Raw genomic sequence first — 18,745 nt, forward strand, 5'->3', positions numbered from 1 at the left:
GGCTTTGCCAAGTCAAACACATCCTCATCCACACCGGCACTAACGACCTGAGTGCCCGCAGGGGCGATGTGGCCTCAGCCCTGAGACAGGTAGCAACGAAAGCCACAGAGGAATTCCCAACTGCCAAAATTTCCATCTCCACACTGCTGCCCCGCACAGACGTGCCCCTGCACATCATCCAGGCCATCAACGCAGAAGTGTCCCGAAGATGTGCCCTCCTCCCCAACGTCCACCTGGCACACCACTGAGACATCCAGCCACATCACCTGTATGACCACGTCCACCTCAACAAGACGGGTGTGAGGATCATCTCAAAGGTCCTCAAGGACACAACCCTGGGCCGAAACCCCACACACCCCCACCTCGAGACCAGGAGCAAACCCCCCAGCCCCCGGCCACATCCCCAGCCACCGGCTCCACCCCAGCCCCAGCCCCTGAGACCCCGCGGCCCCATTCCCCACCCCCCCATCCCCAGAGGGCCCGTCCAGCACAGCAGAGCGGACAGCCGGGGACCAGCACAGCCACACAGCCACGCAGCAGCGGCTTCCAGAGCCTGGAGGCCCGATGCTGCCCAGCTGGCCCAGATAAGGCAACTCCTCAGTGTCATCTGTACCACACTGCTGAGTTAACTGAGCCTCAACACACATATATATGGTTGTGGAGATGGAGAGTAAGAAAAAATGTGATTTAATTATTCTGATATTTTGATGCAAAGATAAAATCTTTGAGTGATTATTATGTATATCCATATATAATTATTAATAGTAATATAATATCAGTTGTAGACCACAAATTAAACTTTCTTATGTAGAAGAGACAAGTATAATAAAATATATGAACATGTCCTTTAAAATAAGCAGTTGGAATATGCAGGGTTTACGCTCCTCAACTTTTGGAATGAAGAGCACAGGCCCTGAACTGATCAACACTGTAAATAGTTCAGATGTTTTCATTCTTGTAGAGACTTGGTGCTGTGCAGATATGTCTATACACTGGATGGATACAATGGATACAGGGAGCTGATTGTGCCCTCCTATAAAAAACCCAAAGTCAGGTGTGGCAGGGCCTCGTGGGGGATTATCGTGTGGTACAGGGAGGAGCTCCGAGCAGCCCTATGCCCAGTACAGAGAGGAGACACACACCTGTGGATGAAAATCAGAAAAGACACCCTACAAAATAACACAGATATATACCTATGTGCAATTTATATGCCACCCGCAGACTCCCCCTACTATAATGAGGAAGGCTTTCATGAGCTTCAAAACGAAATCTGCCACTTCCAGACCCTGGGCTCTGTACTGCTGTGTGGCGATCTCAATGCCAGGACTGGCAGAGAGATGGACTACATCAATACAGAGGGGAACACACACCTGTTCGGAGACTCCCCGCTGTGCCACACACACACCTCCACACTGACACAGCCACGACAGCGTGGTAAACAAGAGCAGGAAGCAGGTAGTGCGCCTATGTAAAAGCCTGGGTCTATATATCATCAATGGCAGGACCAGGGGGTACTCTCTGGGGAGATTCACATACTGCTCGGCTCTGGGCAGCAGTGTGGTGGACTACGCCATAACTGACCTGGACCCACAAGCCAACAATGCGTTTATAGTCAGACAACAATCTCCACTATCAGACCACAGCCAAATAACACTTTACCTAAAAAGATCAGCGCAGCCACAAGTCAGAGCCAAACTTCCCACAAAACTGGTCTCCCTGCCACCCAGTTAGAGATGGTCAGAGCCCAGCACAGAGAACTACACAAGAGCCCTGAATAGTGATGAGATTGAAAACATGTTAGACAGATATCAATCCTCACACTATCAAATAAACCAAAACGGAATAAACTCAGCCACCAAAACACTGAATGAAATATTTGAGAGACTGGCTTTAAAATCAAACATTAAAACAATTAAAAACCAAAATATGAAATCGTCTAAAAGAAAAAAAGAACAGTGGTGTGACCAGGAGTGTGAAACTTCTAGGAAACACCTGAGACATCTCTCCAACACTAAACACAGAGAGCCCGACAACCAGGAGGCTCGCCTCAGCTACTGCCAGGCCCTGCGGCACTACAAGCAACTCCTCAGTAAGAAAAAAGACCACTATATGGGCAGAATAAATACCCCAAAAACAAAAAATGAAATACCAATTCAAAATGGAGAAATCTGGAAAACACACTTTGAAAAACTTTACCAAAATGTTGAAAACAATCCAAAGCCAGAACAGGTTAAAATATTAAAAAACCTAAATAAATTGGAAGAAATCATTAAGAATAACCAAAATCCCTTAGATAACCCATTTACAATACAGGAACTAAAACATCAACTCAAAATCCTCAAACCCAGGAAAGCCAGCGGCCCCGACAGCATCAGCCCTGAGATGCTGAAGCACAGCAGCCCGCAGCTGCAGGAGGCTCTGCTCAAACTCTTTAACCTGGTGCTGAGAGCCGGGTGTTTCCCTGAGGTCGGGAATCAAGGATTGATCACCCCGATTTTTAAAAGTGGAGACAAATTAGACCCCAATAACTACTGGGGCAGCTGTGTGAGCAGTAACCTGGGGAAGGTGTTCTGCAGTATCATCAACGCCCAGATACTGGCCTTCCTTACCAAGCACAGTGTCCTGAATAAGAGTCAGATTGGCTTCCTACCAAAACACAGCACAACCGATCATATTTACACTCTACACACCCTCATAAATAAATATACCCAAAACAATAAAGGAAAAATATTTGCCTGTTTTGTAGACTTTAGAAAGGCATTTGACTCAATCTGGCACAAGGGATTATTTTATAAACTTCTACAGAGTGGTGTAGGGGGTAAAGTTTATGACATCATTAAATCAATGTATTCTGAAAACAAATGCGGAGTTCAAATTGGCAACTCAAGAACAGAGTTCTTCACTCAGGGGCGGGGAGTGAGACAGGGCTGCAGTCTGAGTCCAACACTGTTCAACATCTACATCATCGAGTTGGCCACAGTGTTGGAGCAGTCTGACGCCCGCAGCCTAACTCTCCATGACACAGAGATCAAGTTCCTGCTCTACGCAGACGACCTGGTGCTGCTGTCGCCCACAGAGCAGGGGCTTCAGCAGAACCTGGCGCTGCTAGAGCAGTACTGTCAGAAATGGGCCCTGGCAGTCAATCTGGACAAGACCAGAGTTATGGTTTTCCAGAAAAAAGCCCCATCTCAGGGAAACAGGTACCGCTTCACTCTGGGCAGCACTGGATTAGAGCACTGCACCAGATACAACTACCTTGGCCTGACCATCAGTGCGTCAGGGAGCTTCAGCCTGGCTATAAACGCATTAAAAGACAAGGCACGCCGGGCATTTTATGCCATAAAGACACAATTTGGGAAAACAACAATACCAATAACTATTTGGATTAAAATATTAAACTCCATCATCCAACCAATCCTGCTATATGGGAGCGAAGTGTGGGGTCCCCTCATGAACCTCAATAACAGCAATTGGGACAAAAGCCCCATGGAAATATTCCACCTAGAATTTAATAAAAACATCTTACACGTACACAGAAACGCCCCCACGGCTCTGAGGCTCACAGAGCCCGAACACACAATGACCAAAACAACTACAATTGGGAAAATTGACATGTACCTGAAAAGCAAATACACAAAAGATTAGAGACACGAATTAGAATTACAAAACAAATTGGAATGCTACCGGGCCCTGAATAGAAACATTACATTGGCTGAATACTTAAAAATCCAAAATATAAAAGAGAGACAAAATCTAACTAAATACAGGCTCAGTGACCACAGCCTCGCCATTGAAAAAGGCCGCTACAGAAAATTCTGGGTTGCCAGAGAAGAGCGGCTGTGCAGCCAGTGTGACCTAGGGGAGGTCGAAACACAGGCGCATTTCCTGCTGTCCTGCCCTAAATACACAAAAATCAGGGAGACATACTTTAAAATATTAAAAATGCATATCCCTGAGTTCAGCATGATCCCCGATTGCTGCAAACTCCCCGTCCTGCTGGGAGAGGAGGAGCGCACTGCCTTCTTAGCAGCGCAATATGTATCCACCTGCCACAGCCTGCGAGACAGTGTGTAGACACCAGCCTGTGGCACTCCATTTGCAAAACAAAATAAAAACAGTGATTTTTCTGATGTCATGACACAAATTTTGATACAAACAACAAATATGGTTTATATCCTACTTAATTTTATTTCAATGTGTACTATATTTGTTCCACTGAATCTTGTATTGCAATGTTTTGTCTTGATTGATAGAACATTTGTATCTGCTTTGGCAATATTGTGATAGATCATGCCAATAAAGCACCTTTGAATTGAATTGAAATGAATTGACAGACAGACAGACAGACACACGCACACACACACACACACACACACACACACACACACACACACACACAGAGCCAGCCAGCCAGACAGCCAGCCAGCTCAGCCATGACATCACGAGCCTCTCTCAGCTGACTGCTATGACATCACAGAGCACGTACATTCCGTTGCTTGCCGTCTGTCAACCACTCAGTCACTGCCAGCCAGACTGGCTGGCTGGCTGGATAGGGGGGCTGCTTGCTGCTGCTGCGTATCTTAGCAAGCTAATTTGCCTGACCGGCCTTCCTACTCCTATGCCCAAATGCCCACCTAAGCCTCGTTTGTAATGCATGTCATTGTATTTCAAAAAGGAATCTGGAAATAGTAAACCTATTTTCTTTATTTGAATGTATTAAAGATCACATTTTATTACATTTTCTTTTTCTGTACTTCATTACATTATATTGAGATTCATAATTCTATTATTTATTTTCCGTATGTATGTATGTATGTATTATTGTATGGAAGGAAAGTTAGAAATGATTTTCTCAAACCTGTTTTTCTCTCTTGTATACTTAAGAAAGATAAGGTCAAGCTAGAAGGTCAGGAGGCCATAAGGTAGTTTGATTTCTGTTTGTTATTTACGATGAGAACCTTGGAGACAATGTCAAACGGTATGACCTACGTGCCTGTTCCTTAAAACCATGTGTAGATCTATGAACTCTGTTCTATAATGAAATATGTTCTGCTTAGTTAGCCTTTAAGATAACATAGTAATGATTTTCTAGCATGTATGTATGTATGTATGTATGTCCAATTGCTTTGACAATACAAATGAATTGAATTGAGAGGGAGAGAGAGAGAGAGAGAGAGAGAGAGAGAGAGAGAGAGAGAGACAGACAGACAGACAGACTGACAAACACAAACAGACACACACACACACACACACACACACACAGACACACACACAGCCAGCCAGCCAGCCAGCCAGCCAGCTCAGCGATGACATCACAAGCCTCTCTCAGCTGACTGCTATGACATCACAGAGCATGAACATTCCGTTGCTTGCCGTCTGTCAACCACTCAGTCACTGCTAGCCAGACTGGCTGGCTGGCTGGATGTGGGGGCTGCTTGCTGCTGCTGTGTACCTTAGCAAGCTTATTTGCTTGACCGGCCTTCCTACTCCTCTGCCCACATGCCCACCTATGCCCGATCTGCTGTTCACCTGGATCACAGCTCTGCCCCAACAAGGCAGATCCTCCCAAAAATGGTACAAAATGATCCACGTTCCCCTCCACAGAAAGCTTTAGCCCAAAATAAGGGACACATTCTGCCCAATATGTCAGCGCCAACCACAGCCTGAGGGACACAGTGACACACGAGCACCGGCTGTAAATATAATGTAAATACTCGTTTGTAATGCATGTCATTGTATTTCAAAAAAGGAATCTGGAAATGGTATACCTATTTTCTTTATTTGTATGTATTAAAGATCACATTTTATTACATTTTCTTTTTCTGTACTTCATTACATCTTATTGTGATTCATAATTCTATTATTTATTTTCCGTGTATATGTATGTATGTATGTATTGTGACAAACCAAGGGGCAGGGTCATACATGGCAGATATGTCAGGCCAGGTCTGCTGCAAGGTGTGTACTCTAGGGTAGAATACCGACCCTAGGCAACTACACTCCCCAGAAACCCTCAGGCAGCCATTCTAGCACCTAATGTGGTCACTTGGTGTTACTTCCTCAATTATTCACCAGGTATATAAGGCGGGCCTGAGAGAGAGAGAAGTGAGAGACAATAGGGTGAGTTATCTGGAAAACAGAGGTAGCTCATAAGGAGAAAGCCAAGACTTATTTATTCCAGACTTTGTTTAAAATAGAATGATTATGTAAGATTAGTTACAACTCCAGTGTGAGTTAGGTTTTGTTTTCAGATTTGTTTTGTTTGAAGTAAACATACAGGCACAGCCCTGTATTTGCAACCTCCTCCCTGGGTCATGACTGGTTTTTACTCCTAAGAAGATCACAGAGAAGACCCGCACATGTGTACAGCCAAGGCGTTTTGTCACATTTGGTGTAGAATGCGGGCAGCACCTCATGAAACCCAGACTGGCTGAGTGAATTTTTTTATCCAAAAAAAAAAAAACTACAGGCTGTAATAGCCCAACAGGAAGCGACCAGGGTGCAGCAGGTGGCTCACCAGGATGCTATGCGGATGCATCAGGAAGCACTACAGGTCCAGCATGATACAAATAAAATGTTTAGAGAAGAGCAGGAAAAGGTGACTAAAGAGCTGAAAGAGAGTGTTGAAGCACTTGCAACCAGGATTGGGCCACAGGGGGCTGCAACCCATTCCACTCCCCGCACCAATCACTTTCTGCAGAAAATGACAAAACAGGACAATGTTGAGGCCTTCCTTATGACCTTTGAGAGGACAGCAGAGAGAGGGATGGCCAAAAGATTCCTGGGCAGGGCTTGTGGCACCTTATCTGGCAGGGGATGCACAGAAAGCGTACTTTGATCTGGAGCTGAAGGACGCCCAGGACTATGATAAATTGAAAGCGGAGATAATGACCCGATTGGGCGTGACCACCGCAGTGAGGGCACATCGGTTTCAGCAGTGGGCCTACCAACCAGGACAACCAATCCGAACGCAGATGTTTGATCTGATCCATCTGGCCAGGAAATGGCTACAGCCAGAGGTCCATTCATCAGCCGAGGTGGTGGAGGCCATAGTCCTTGACAACTACCAACGCTGTTTGCCCAAGGACGTTCGACGCTGGGTTGGCCAGAATGAGGTGCTGTCCGCTGACACCTTGGTGGCCATTGTAGAGCGGTTCTATACAGCCGGAGCAGCAGAGCATGTACCGGAGGTTAAAAACTCGTTCCCCAGGCCATGACGAACCAGCGGACCGGGTAAGATGGTTCCAAAGTACTCTGGGAAACATGACGCGCTGGACTGGAAGAAAAGAGCAAGACTGGGGGGGGCAAAGGTGGGGCCTAAAGCCGAGACTAAGGGTTATAGGGGGTCACCATCACAACCAATTGTCTGCTACAATTGTGACAAAGTAGGACATATTGCGGCCCACTGCCCAGGTAGAGAGGAACCAATGCAATGTAATGTGTGTGATATGGGGAAAGAGAAACCGGTATTTTATGCCTGCCCTGTTGGGACGGATGTTTTCATAGGCGGAGTACCTAATCCAAAACACATGTGTACAGTGATAGTCGATGAGAAAGAAGTGGCTGCTCTACTCGACTCTGGCAGTATGGTTACACTGGTCACAGAAAAATTAGTAGCGACCAACAAGCTGGATAGACATCAGGAGCTCAGTATCACATGCACACATGGTGACACACGCCCCTATCCCACAGCCCTTGTAAACATACAGACAGAGGCCGGGAAACTAGATTACGAAGTCGGTGTGGTACCCAACATGCCATATGATGTGATACTGGGACGATATTTTCCTAATTTTGGAAAACTAGATAGAAAACATAGTAAATTGGAAATGCACACTGAAAACTGTAAGCCAGAAGTTGCCTCGATCCCACAACTAGAGCTAAAACTAGACCTGGTTCCAGTTGAGTCGACAGTGAAGGTTTTGGTTGGGGAAAATTAAACTGAAAACATAGGGGTGGAATGTAGTGACGTAGATGACCCTATGGAGGGTGAGGAACCCAGCACTAGCAGGGTGGGTGAGAATCCATTCATAGAGACCCCTGAAGCTGACAATGTAGAAGTGTCAGTGTTAGAGGGACTCCCCACTGATTTTGGCAGCGCACAGGTGCGAGATCTCACTCTACACTATGCTAAAGAAAATGTGAAGGTAGTAAATGGGACCCCTATGACTACTGCAGACCCGCCAACAGCTTATCCTTATTTTATGGTAAAAAATGACCTATTGTACCGTGTAAATAAGATAGGGGTGGACATTGTGGAGCAATTGCTAGTTCCCACCCCATTCAGACGAACAGTTCTCAGTCTGGCACATGGGCATATCCTGGGGGGACATCTGGGGATGGACAAAACCAAGGATAGACTCCTGAGGAGGTTTTACTGGCCAGGCGTACATGCAGACGTGACAGAACATTGTAGCTCATGTCCTGAATGTCAACTACATGCTCCTAAACCAGCCTTCAGAAGCCCACTGGTCCCTTTGCCCATCATAGAGACCCCCTTTGCTAGGATAGCTATGGATGTGGTGGGACCTCTCCCGAAATCAGCCAGAGGGCATCAGTATATACTGGTTATTTTGGATTATGCCACCAGGTACCCAGAAGCCATTCCACTGCGGACCATGGCTTCAAAAGGTATTGCAAAAGAGCTAATGTTGATGTGTAGTAGGGTGGGGATACCGAGGGAGATATTAACAGATCAGGGCACACCCTTTATGTCTAAGGTTATGACCGATCTGTGTAAATTGTTGCAGGTTAAGCAGTTGAGAACATCAGTCTACCACCCACAAACAGATGGGTTGGTTGAGAGATTTAATAGGACCCTGAAGTCCATGCTAAGAAAGGTAATCGATAAGGATGGGAAAAATTGGGAATTCATGCTGCCCTACTTGATGTCTGCCATTAGGGAAGTCCCACAGGCTTCCCTGGGCTTTTCGCCTTTTGAACTGTTATATGGGAGGCACCCCAGGGGGATATTAGACATAGCCCGTGAAACGTGGGAACACGAGTCCACTCCTTTCCGGAGTGTAGTCGAGCACATCAATGCTATGCAAGAGAGAATAGCCACAGTCACTCCCATTGTGAGAGAGCACCTAAGGCAGGCACAGGAACACCAACAATTCGCCTATAATCGTCAGGCTACACTGAGGGTGTTCCAGCCTGGTGATAGGGTGTTGGTGTTGGTTCCCACTGTAGAATGTAAATTTCTGGCTACGTGGATGGGACCTTATGAGATTATAGAGCGAATACGGGAAGTGAACTATAAGGTTCAGCAACCCGGCCGCCGACCCCCAGAACAAATATATCATGTCAACTTAATAAAAGCCTGGAAGGACAGGGAAGTGTTGATGTTGACTTACCCCCCTCAGCCACTAGGGACACCGAAGGTGAATATTGCAGCTGCCTTGTCACCTGACCAGTTGAAGGAGGTGAACGACTTGATAATACGTAATAGGGAAGTTTTCTCAGGCATACCGGGGCGTACCCATTTAGTCTCTCACAACATTGTGTCTCTCCCAGGAAAGAAGGTAAATATGAGGCCTTACAGGGTACCAGAAGCTCGCAGGAACACTATTAGAAATGAGGTTAAGGAAATGCTGGAGGCAGGGGTTATTGAAGAATCCCACAGTGAGTGGTCCAGCCCTATAGTCATGGTTTCCAAACCTGATGGCTCCTGGAGATTCTGTAATGATTTTAGAAAGGTTAATGAAATTTCAAAGTTTGATGCATACCCAATGCCCCAAGTAGATGAATTGTTAGAGAATATTGGGAATGCTCGCTATATTTCAACTATTGACTTAGCCAAGGGCTACTGGCAGATTCCCTTGACCCCGGGTGCCAAAGAAAAAACAGCCTTTGCAACCCCAGATGGTCTGTTTCACTACACAGTGATGCCCTTTGGCCTGCATGGTGCTCCTGCCACCTTTCAAAGGTTGATGGACCACATACTTAGACCACACAGGACGTATGCGGCAGCATATTTAGATGATGTGGTCATTCACAGTCCAGATTGGGAATCACATTTGTCTCAGCTCCAAGCGGTATTGGATTCAATACATGCAGCAGGCCTGATGGCTAATCCAACCAAATGCAATTTGGGGTTGGAAGAGGCCAAATACTTGGGCTATACAGTAGGGAGGGGTATGGTGAAACCCCAAATATCCAAGGTTGAAGCCATAAACTCTTGGCCTAGGCCTGTCAATAAAAAGCAGGTTAGGGCATTTTTAGGGTTAACTGGGTATTACCGGAGGTTTATTCCCAACTATGCTACCTTAGCGGCCCCTCTGACTGATATGACTAAGGCTACAGAACCCAATATGGTTAGATGGGGTGATACAGCAAACCGGGCTTTCCGGAGCCTACAGGAGGCGCTCTGCCGCAACCCCGTTTTAATGGTACCTGACTTTCAGAAAGAATTTATAGTCCAGACGGACGCCTCTGAGGTGGGGATCGGAGTGGTTTTGTCCCAAAGAATGGGTGATCATGAACACCCGGTGTTGTTCCTTAGCAGAAAGTTGGAATCCAATGAAATAAATTATTTGGTAGTTGAAGAAGAATGTTTGGCAGTGAAGTGGGCTTTGGACAGTCTTCGATACTATTTGTTGGGCAGGCACTTCACCCTGATCACTGACCATGCCCCCCTCACTTGGATGCATCGTTCGAAAGACAGGAATGCCCGTGTGATGAGGTGGTTTTTGAGTCTCCAACATTTTCATTTCACCCTGCAGCACAGGCCAGGGAAGGCCATGGGGAATGTTGATGGGCTGTCCCGGGTGCATGCTTTTTTGCGGCTGTCGCTCGACCTATGGGGTCGCAGCTGGGGGGGAGGATGTGGGACAAACCAAGGGGCAGGGTCATACATGGCAGACATGTCAGGCCAGGTCTGCTGCAAGGTCTGCACTCTAGGGAAGAAAACCGACCCTAGACAACTACACTCCCCAGAAACCCTCAGGCAGCCTAATGTGGTCACTTGGTGCTACTTCCTCAATTATTCACCAAGTATATAAGGCGGAAAGATAGAGTCAAGCTAGAAGGTCAGGCCAGAAGCTAGTTTGATTTCTGTTTGTTATTTACGATGAGAACCTTGGAAACAATGTCAAACGGTATGACCTACGTGCCTGTTCCCTAAAACCATGTGTAGACCTATGGACTCTGTTCTATAATGATATATGTTCTGCTTAGTTAGCCTTTAAGACAACATAGTAATAACTTTCTAGCATGTATGCATGTATGTATGTATATATATATATATATATATATATATATATATATATATATATATATATATATATATATATATATATATGTATGTATGAATGTATGTATGTCCAATTGCTTTGACAATAGAAATGAATTGAATTGAGAGGGAGAGAGAGAGAGAGAGAGAGAGAGAGAGAGAGAGACAGACAGACTGAAAAACAGACAAACAGACACACACACACACACACAGACATACACACACACACACAGAGCCAGCCAGCCAGCCAGCTCAGCGATGACATCACGAGCCTCTCTCAGCTGACTGCTATGACATCACAGAGCACGTACATTCCGTTGCTTGCCGTCTGACAACCACTCAGTCACTGCCAGCCAGACTGGCTGGCTGGCTGGATGTGGGGGATGCTTGCTGCTGCTGCGTACCTTAGCAAGCTTATTTGCTTGACCGGCCTTCCAACTCCTCTGCCCACATGCCCACCTATGCCCGATCTGCTGTTCACCTGGTCACAGCTCCGCCCCAACAAGGCAGATTCTCCCAAAAATGGTACAAACTGATCCACGTTCCCCTCCACGGAAAGCTTTAGCCCAAAATAAGGGACAAATTCTGTAACAACATAATGGATGCCCACCCAACCTGTGACAAAACTGAGAAAAAAGAAAAACACCAGTCCTCCTGGGGGAGGGACACACAGCCACCCTGGCTGCCCAATATGTCAGCACCTACCACAGCCTGAGGGACACAGTGACACACGAGCACCGGCTGTAAATATAATGTAAATACTTGTTTGTTATGCATGTCATTGTATTTCAAAAAAGGAATCTGGAAATAGTAAACCTATTTTCTTTATTTGTATGTATTAAAGATCACATTTTTTTACATTTTAATTTTCTGTACTTCATTACATCTTATTGTGATTCATAATTCTATTATTTATTTTCCGTGTAGATGTATGTATGTATGTATGTATGTATGTATGTATGTATGTATATGTATGTATGTCCAATTGCTTTGACAATACAAATGAATTGAATTGAGAGGGAGAGAGAGAAAGAGAGAGAGAGAGAGAGAGAGAGGAATATGAGCTCCTAAAAAACATTTGTTTTTATACATAAGCGGATTTAATTTGTGATTTACAAATGAATATATAGCACTATAAACATACACAGAAGACATGGAATAGAAATTCAGAAGAAAAAGTATTCAAAAAATAATAATTTTAAGAGAAACACAAAAAGAAGAAAGCAGAGAGACAGTTCAGGAAGAAAAGTCAGAAAAGAAAAGCTGAAGACAAGAATTGGAGGTAAGAGACAAATAATTAAACAAAAAAATATGTATTAATAAAATAAATAAGCATTCTCAGTAGTTGACTCAGCCAATGAAAATGCAGAGCTCCGATTTGAATAGAGTGACAGTAGGAGAGAGCCCAACTGCCACTGAGACTGATAGAAATCTATCGAACAGCAGTCTGACTGCAGAGCTGCCTTTTGAAATCCGATACCCTGAAGACATTCGCTCTGCACAGGCTAAGAAGGACTACAAACAAGCTGTGATGAGAGCATCTCCTGAGACCCTCATTCTAGACTACACCGGTAAAGGAGAAAACAGGGTCAAGAACAATCTACTGTTCTACACCGCCTTTCACAAAACCCTGTGCCAGACATACCCCAATAACAACAAGAGGGGCATTAGCAGAGGCAGGCAGATCTCAGTGCTGGTAGAGAAAGACACAGACAGTGTGATGCTCACTTTTAATGTATACCACAACGGGACCATCATGGTGCAGGGCAGCGAGAGCAGCCTGGACCAATTAGCTCTCGGCTTCCACACCTCAAAGCAGCAGACTGAGGTAGAGAAACAAGAGCCAGAGCCGGCCACCCTGCAGTCTGCCCCCAGCCACACGGAGCCAGACAGTGCCCCATCTCCCACAGACTGCCCCCCTGTCTCCCCAAAACTCTCCAGCAACATTAAAACACTAAAGGAATGCCTATCAGTGCTGGAGCTGGAGTTTGCGGAGTTCAGGGAGCAGACCTTGAGCACCCTGGCCCAGACCTCCTTGTGCGATCAGCTCCGGGATGAGATGCACAGACTAAAGATGCAGCACAAGGCTGAGATCCATGAGCTGAGAGCAGCAGTGAGAGACCTGGAGGAGCAGAGCCAAACCCTGAGGACGGAGCTGCGCAGAGCGAGGGAGGAGCTGACCAGGACACCCCAGCACAGCCAGCTAAGGAGCCTGCAGAGCCAGCTGGAGGAGCTAAGAGAGGAGCTACACATCACTGGAGCACAGAGACTGCACTGCACTGACCCCACAACACCTCCAACCCCTGACGCACCCACTGATCCACCCACACTCCCCACCACTCCTGACACACCCACTATCACCAGACCTGCCACTAATACACAACCCCCTGAAACGCCACTCCCCCAAAACACACCCGCTGCCCCCACCACTCCCGACGCAAACCCGGAGTGGCAGGTCAACGCAGAGGTGGTCATTCTGAGCGAATCCAATGGGAAGTTCCTGGTTGAGAGGCGCCTCTTCCCTGGGCGAAAAGTGAAAAAGCTTTGGTGCTCCACAGCACAGAGAGCCCTGGAGCTGCTCTCCAAGAGGAGGCTTTGCCAAGTCAAACACATCCTCATCCACACCGGCACTAACGACCTGAGTGCCCGCAGGGGCGATGTGGCCTCAGCCCTGAGACAGGTAGCAACGAAAGCCACAGAGGAATTCCCAACTGCCAAAATTTCCATCTCCACACTGCTGCCCCGCACAGACGTGCCCCTGCACATCATCCAGGCCATCAACGCAGAAGTGTCCCGAAGATGTGCCCTCCTCCCCAACGTCCACCTGGCACACCACTGAGACATCCAGCCACATCACCTGTATGACCACGTCCACCTCAACAAGACGGGTGTGAGGATCATCTCAAAGGTCCTCAAGGACACAACCCTGGGCCGAAACCCCACACACCCCCACCTCGAGACCAGGAGCAAACCCCCCAGCCCCCGGCCACATCCCCAGCCACCGGCTCCACCCCAGCCCCAGCCCCTGAGACCCCGCGGCCCCATTCCCCACCCCCCCATCCCCAGAGGGCCCGTCCAGCACAGCAGAGCGGACAGCCGGGGACCAGCACAGCCACACAGCCACGCAGCAGCGGCTTCCAGAGCCTGGAGGCCCGATGCTGCCCAGCTGGCCCAGATAAGGCAACTCCTCAGTGTCATCTGTACCACACTGCTGAGTTAACTGAGCCTCAACACACATATATATGGTTGTGGAGATGGAGAGTAAGAAAAAATGTGATTTAATTATTCTGATATTTTGATGCAAAGATAAAATCTTTGAGTGATTATTATGTATATCCATATATAATTATTAATAGTAATATAATATCAGTTGTAGACCACAAATTAAACTTTCTTATGTAGAAGAGACAAGTATAATAAAATATATGAACATGTCCTTTAAAATAAGCAGTTGGAATATGCAGGGTTTACGCTCCTCAACTTTTGGAATGAAGAGCACAGGCCCTGAACTGATCAACACTGTAAATAGTTCAGATGTTTTCATTCTTGTAGAGACTTGGTGCTGTGCAGATATGTCTATACACTGGATGGATACAATGGATACAGGGAGCTGATTGTGCCCTCCTATAAAAAACCCAAAGTCAGGTGTGGCAGGGCCTCGTGGGGGATTATCGTGTGGTACAGGGAGGAGCTCCGAGCAGCCCTATGCCCAGTACAGAGAGGAGACACACACCTGTGGATGAAAATCAGAAAAGACACCCTACAAAATAACACAGATATATACCTATGTGCAATTTATATGCCACCCGCAGACTCCCCCTACTATAATGAGGAAGGCTTTCATGAGCTTCAAAACGAAATCTGCCACTTCCAGACCCTGGGCTCTGTACTGCTGTGTGGCGATCTCAATGCCAGGACTGGCAGAGAGATGGACTACATCAATACAGAGGGGAACACACACCTGTTCGGAGACTCCCCGCTGTGCCACACACACACCTCCACACTGACACAGCCACGACAGCGTGGTAAACAAGAGCAGGAAGCAGGTAGTGCGCCTATGTAAAAGCCTGGGTCTATATATCATCAATGGCAGGACCAGGGGGTACTCTCTGGGGAGATTCACATACTGCTCGGCTCTGGGCAGCAGTGTGGTGGACTACGCCATAACTGACCTGGACCCACAAGCCAACAATGCGTTTATAGTCAGACAACAATCTCCACTATCAGACCACAGCCAAATAACACTTTACCTAAAAAGATCAGCGCAGCCACAAGTCAGAGCCAAACTTCCCACAAAACTGGTCTCCCTGCCACCCAGTTAGAGATGGTCAGAGCCCAGCACAGAGAACTACACAGGAGCCCTGAATAGTGATGAGATTGAAAACATGTTAGACAGATATCAATCCTCACACTATCAAATAAACCAAAACGGAATAAACTCAGCCACCAAAACACTGAATGAAATATTTGAGAGACTGGCTTTAAAATCAAACATTAAAACAATTAAAAACCAAAATATGAAATCGTCTAAAAGAAAAAAAGAACAGTGGTGTGACCAGGAGTGTGAAACTTCTAGGAAACACCTGAGACATCTCTCCAACACTAAACACAGAGAGCCCGACAACCAGGAGGCTCGCCTCAGCTACTGCCAGGCCCTGCGGCACTACAAGCAACTCCTCAGTAAGAAAAAAGACCACTATATGGGCAGAATAAATACCCCAAAAACAAAAAATGAAATACCAATTCAAAATGGAGAAATCTGGAAAACACACTTTGAAAAACTTTACCAAAATGTTGAAAACAATCCAAAGCCAGAACAGGTTAAAATATTAAAAAACCTAAATAAATTGGAAGAAATCATTAAGAATAACCAAAATCCCTTAGATAACCCATTTACAATACAGGAACTAAAACATCAACTCAAAATCCTCAAACCCAGGAAAGCCAGCGGCCCCGACAGCATCAGCCCTGAGATGCTGAAGCACAGCAGCCCGCAGCTGCAGGAGGCTCTGCTCAAACTCTTTAACCTGGTGCTGAGAGCCGGGTGTTTCCCTGAGGTCGGGAATCAAGGATTGATCACCCCGATTTTTAAAAGTGGAGACAAATTAGACCCCAATAACTACTGGGGCAGCTGTGTGAGCAGTAACCTGGGGAAGGTGTTCTGCAGTATCATCAACGCCCAGATACTGGCCTTCCTTACCAAGCACAGTGTCCTGAATAAGAGTCAGATTGGCTTCCTACCAAAACACAGCACAACCGATCATATTTACACTCTACACACCCTCATAAATAAATATACCCAAAACAATAAAGGAAAAATATTTGCCTGTTTTGTAGACTTTAGAAAGGCATTTGACTCAATCTGGCACAAGGGATTATTTTATAAACTTCTACAGAGTGGTGTAGGGGGTAAAGTTTATGACATCATTAAATCAATGTATTCTGAAAACAAATGCGGAGTTCAAATTGGCAACTCAAGAACAGAGTTCTTCACTCAGGGGCGGGGAGTGAGACAGGGCTGCAGTCTGAGTCCAACACTGTTCAACATCTACATCATCGAGTTGGCCACAGTGTTGGAGCAGTCTGACGCCCGCAGCCTAACTCTCCATGACACAGAGATCAAGTTCCTGCTCTATGCAGACGACCTGGTGCTGCTGTCGCCCACAGAGCAGGGGCTTCAGCAGAACCTGGCGCTGCTAGAGCAGTACTGTCAGAAATGGGCCCTGGCAGTCAATCTGGACAAGACCAGAGTTATGGTTTTCCAGAAAAAAGCCCCATCTCAGGGAAACAGGTACCGCTTCACTCTGGGCAGCACTGGATTAGAGCACTGCACCAGATACAACTACCTTGGCCTGACCATCAGTGCGTCAGGGAGCTTCAGCCTGGCTATAAACGCATTAAAAGACAAGGCACGCCGGGCATTTTATGCCATAAAGACACAATTTGGGAAAACAACAATACCAATAACTATTTGGATTAAAATATTAAACTCCATCATCCAACCAATCCTGCTATATGGGAGCGAAGTGTGGGGTCCCCTCATGAACCTCAATAACAGCAATTGGGACAAAAGCCCCATGGAAATATTCCACCTAGAATTTAATAAAAACATCTTACACGTACACAGAAACGCCCCCACGGCTCTGAGGCTCACAGAGCCCGAACACACAATGACCAAAACAACTACAATTGGGAAAATTGACATGTACCTGAAAAGCAAATACACAAAAGATTAGAGACACGAATTAGAATTACAAAACAAATTGGAATGCTACCGGGCCCTGAATAGAAACATTACATTGGCTGAATACTTAAAAATCCAAAATATAAAAGAGAGACAAAATCTAACTAAATACAGGCTCAGTGACCACAGCCTCGCCATTGAAAAAGGCCGCTACAGAAAATTCTGGGTTGCCAGAGAAGAGCGGCTGTGCAGCCAGTGTGACCTAGGGGAGGTCGAAACACAGGCGCATTTCCTGCTGTCCTGCCCTAAATACACAAAAATCAGGGAGACATACTTTAAAATATTAAAAATGCATATCCCTGAGTTCAGCATGATCCCCGATTGCTGCAAACTCCCCGTCCTGCTGGGAGAGGAGGAGCGCACTGCCTTCTTAGCAGCGCAATATGTATCCACCTGCCACAGCCTGCGAGACAGTGTGTAGACACCAGCCTGTGGCAATCCATTTGCAAAACAAAATAAAAACAGTGATTTTTCTGATGTCATGACACAAATTTTGATACAAACAACAAATATGGTTTATATCCTACTTAATTTTATTTCAATGTGTACTATATTTGTTCCACTGAATCTTGTATTGCAATGTTTTGTCTTGATTGATAGAACATTTGTATCTGCTTTGGCAATATTGTGATAGATCATGCCAATAAAGCACCTTTGAATTGAATTGAAATGAATTGACAGACAGACAGACACACGCACACACACACACACACACACACACACACACACACAGAGCCAGCCAGCCAGACAGCCAGCCAGCTCAGCCATGACATCACGAGCCTCTCTCAGCTGACTGCTATGACATCACAGAGCACGTACATTCCGTTGCTTGCCGTCTGTCAACCACTCAGTCACTGCCAGCCAGACTGGCTGGCTGGCTGGATGGGGGGGCTGCTTGCTGCTGCTGCGTATCTTAGCAAGCTAATTTGCCTGACCGGCCTTCCTACTCCTATGCCCAAATGCCCACCTAAGCCTCGTTTGTAATGCATGTCATTGTATTTCAAAAAGGAATCTGGAAATAGTAAACCTATTTTCTTTATTTGAATGTATTAAAGATCACATTTTATTACATTTTCTTTTTCTGTACTTCATTACATTATATTGAGATTCATAATTCTATTATTTATTTTCCGTATGTATGTATGTATGTATTATTGTATGGAAGGAAAGTTAGAAATGATTTTCACAAACCTGTTTTTCTCTCTTGTATACTTAAGAAAGATAAGGTCAAGCTAGAAGGTCAGGAGGCCATAAGGTAGTTTGATTTC

Source organism: Amia ocellicauda, unplaced genomic scaffold (assembly GCF_036373705.1).
Source record: "Amia ocellicauda isolate fAmiCal2 unplaced genomic scaffold, fAmiCal2.hap1 HAP1_SCAFFOLD_32, whole genome shotgun sequence".
In the NCBI taxonomy this organism is placed as follows: Eukaryota; Metazoa; Chordata; class Actinopteri; order Amiiformes; family Amiidae; genus Amia; species Amia ocellicauda.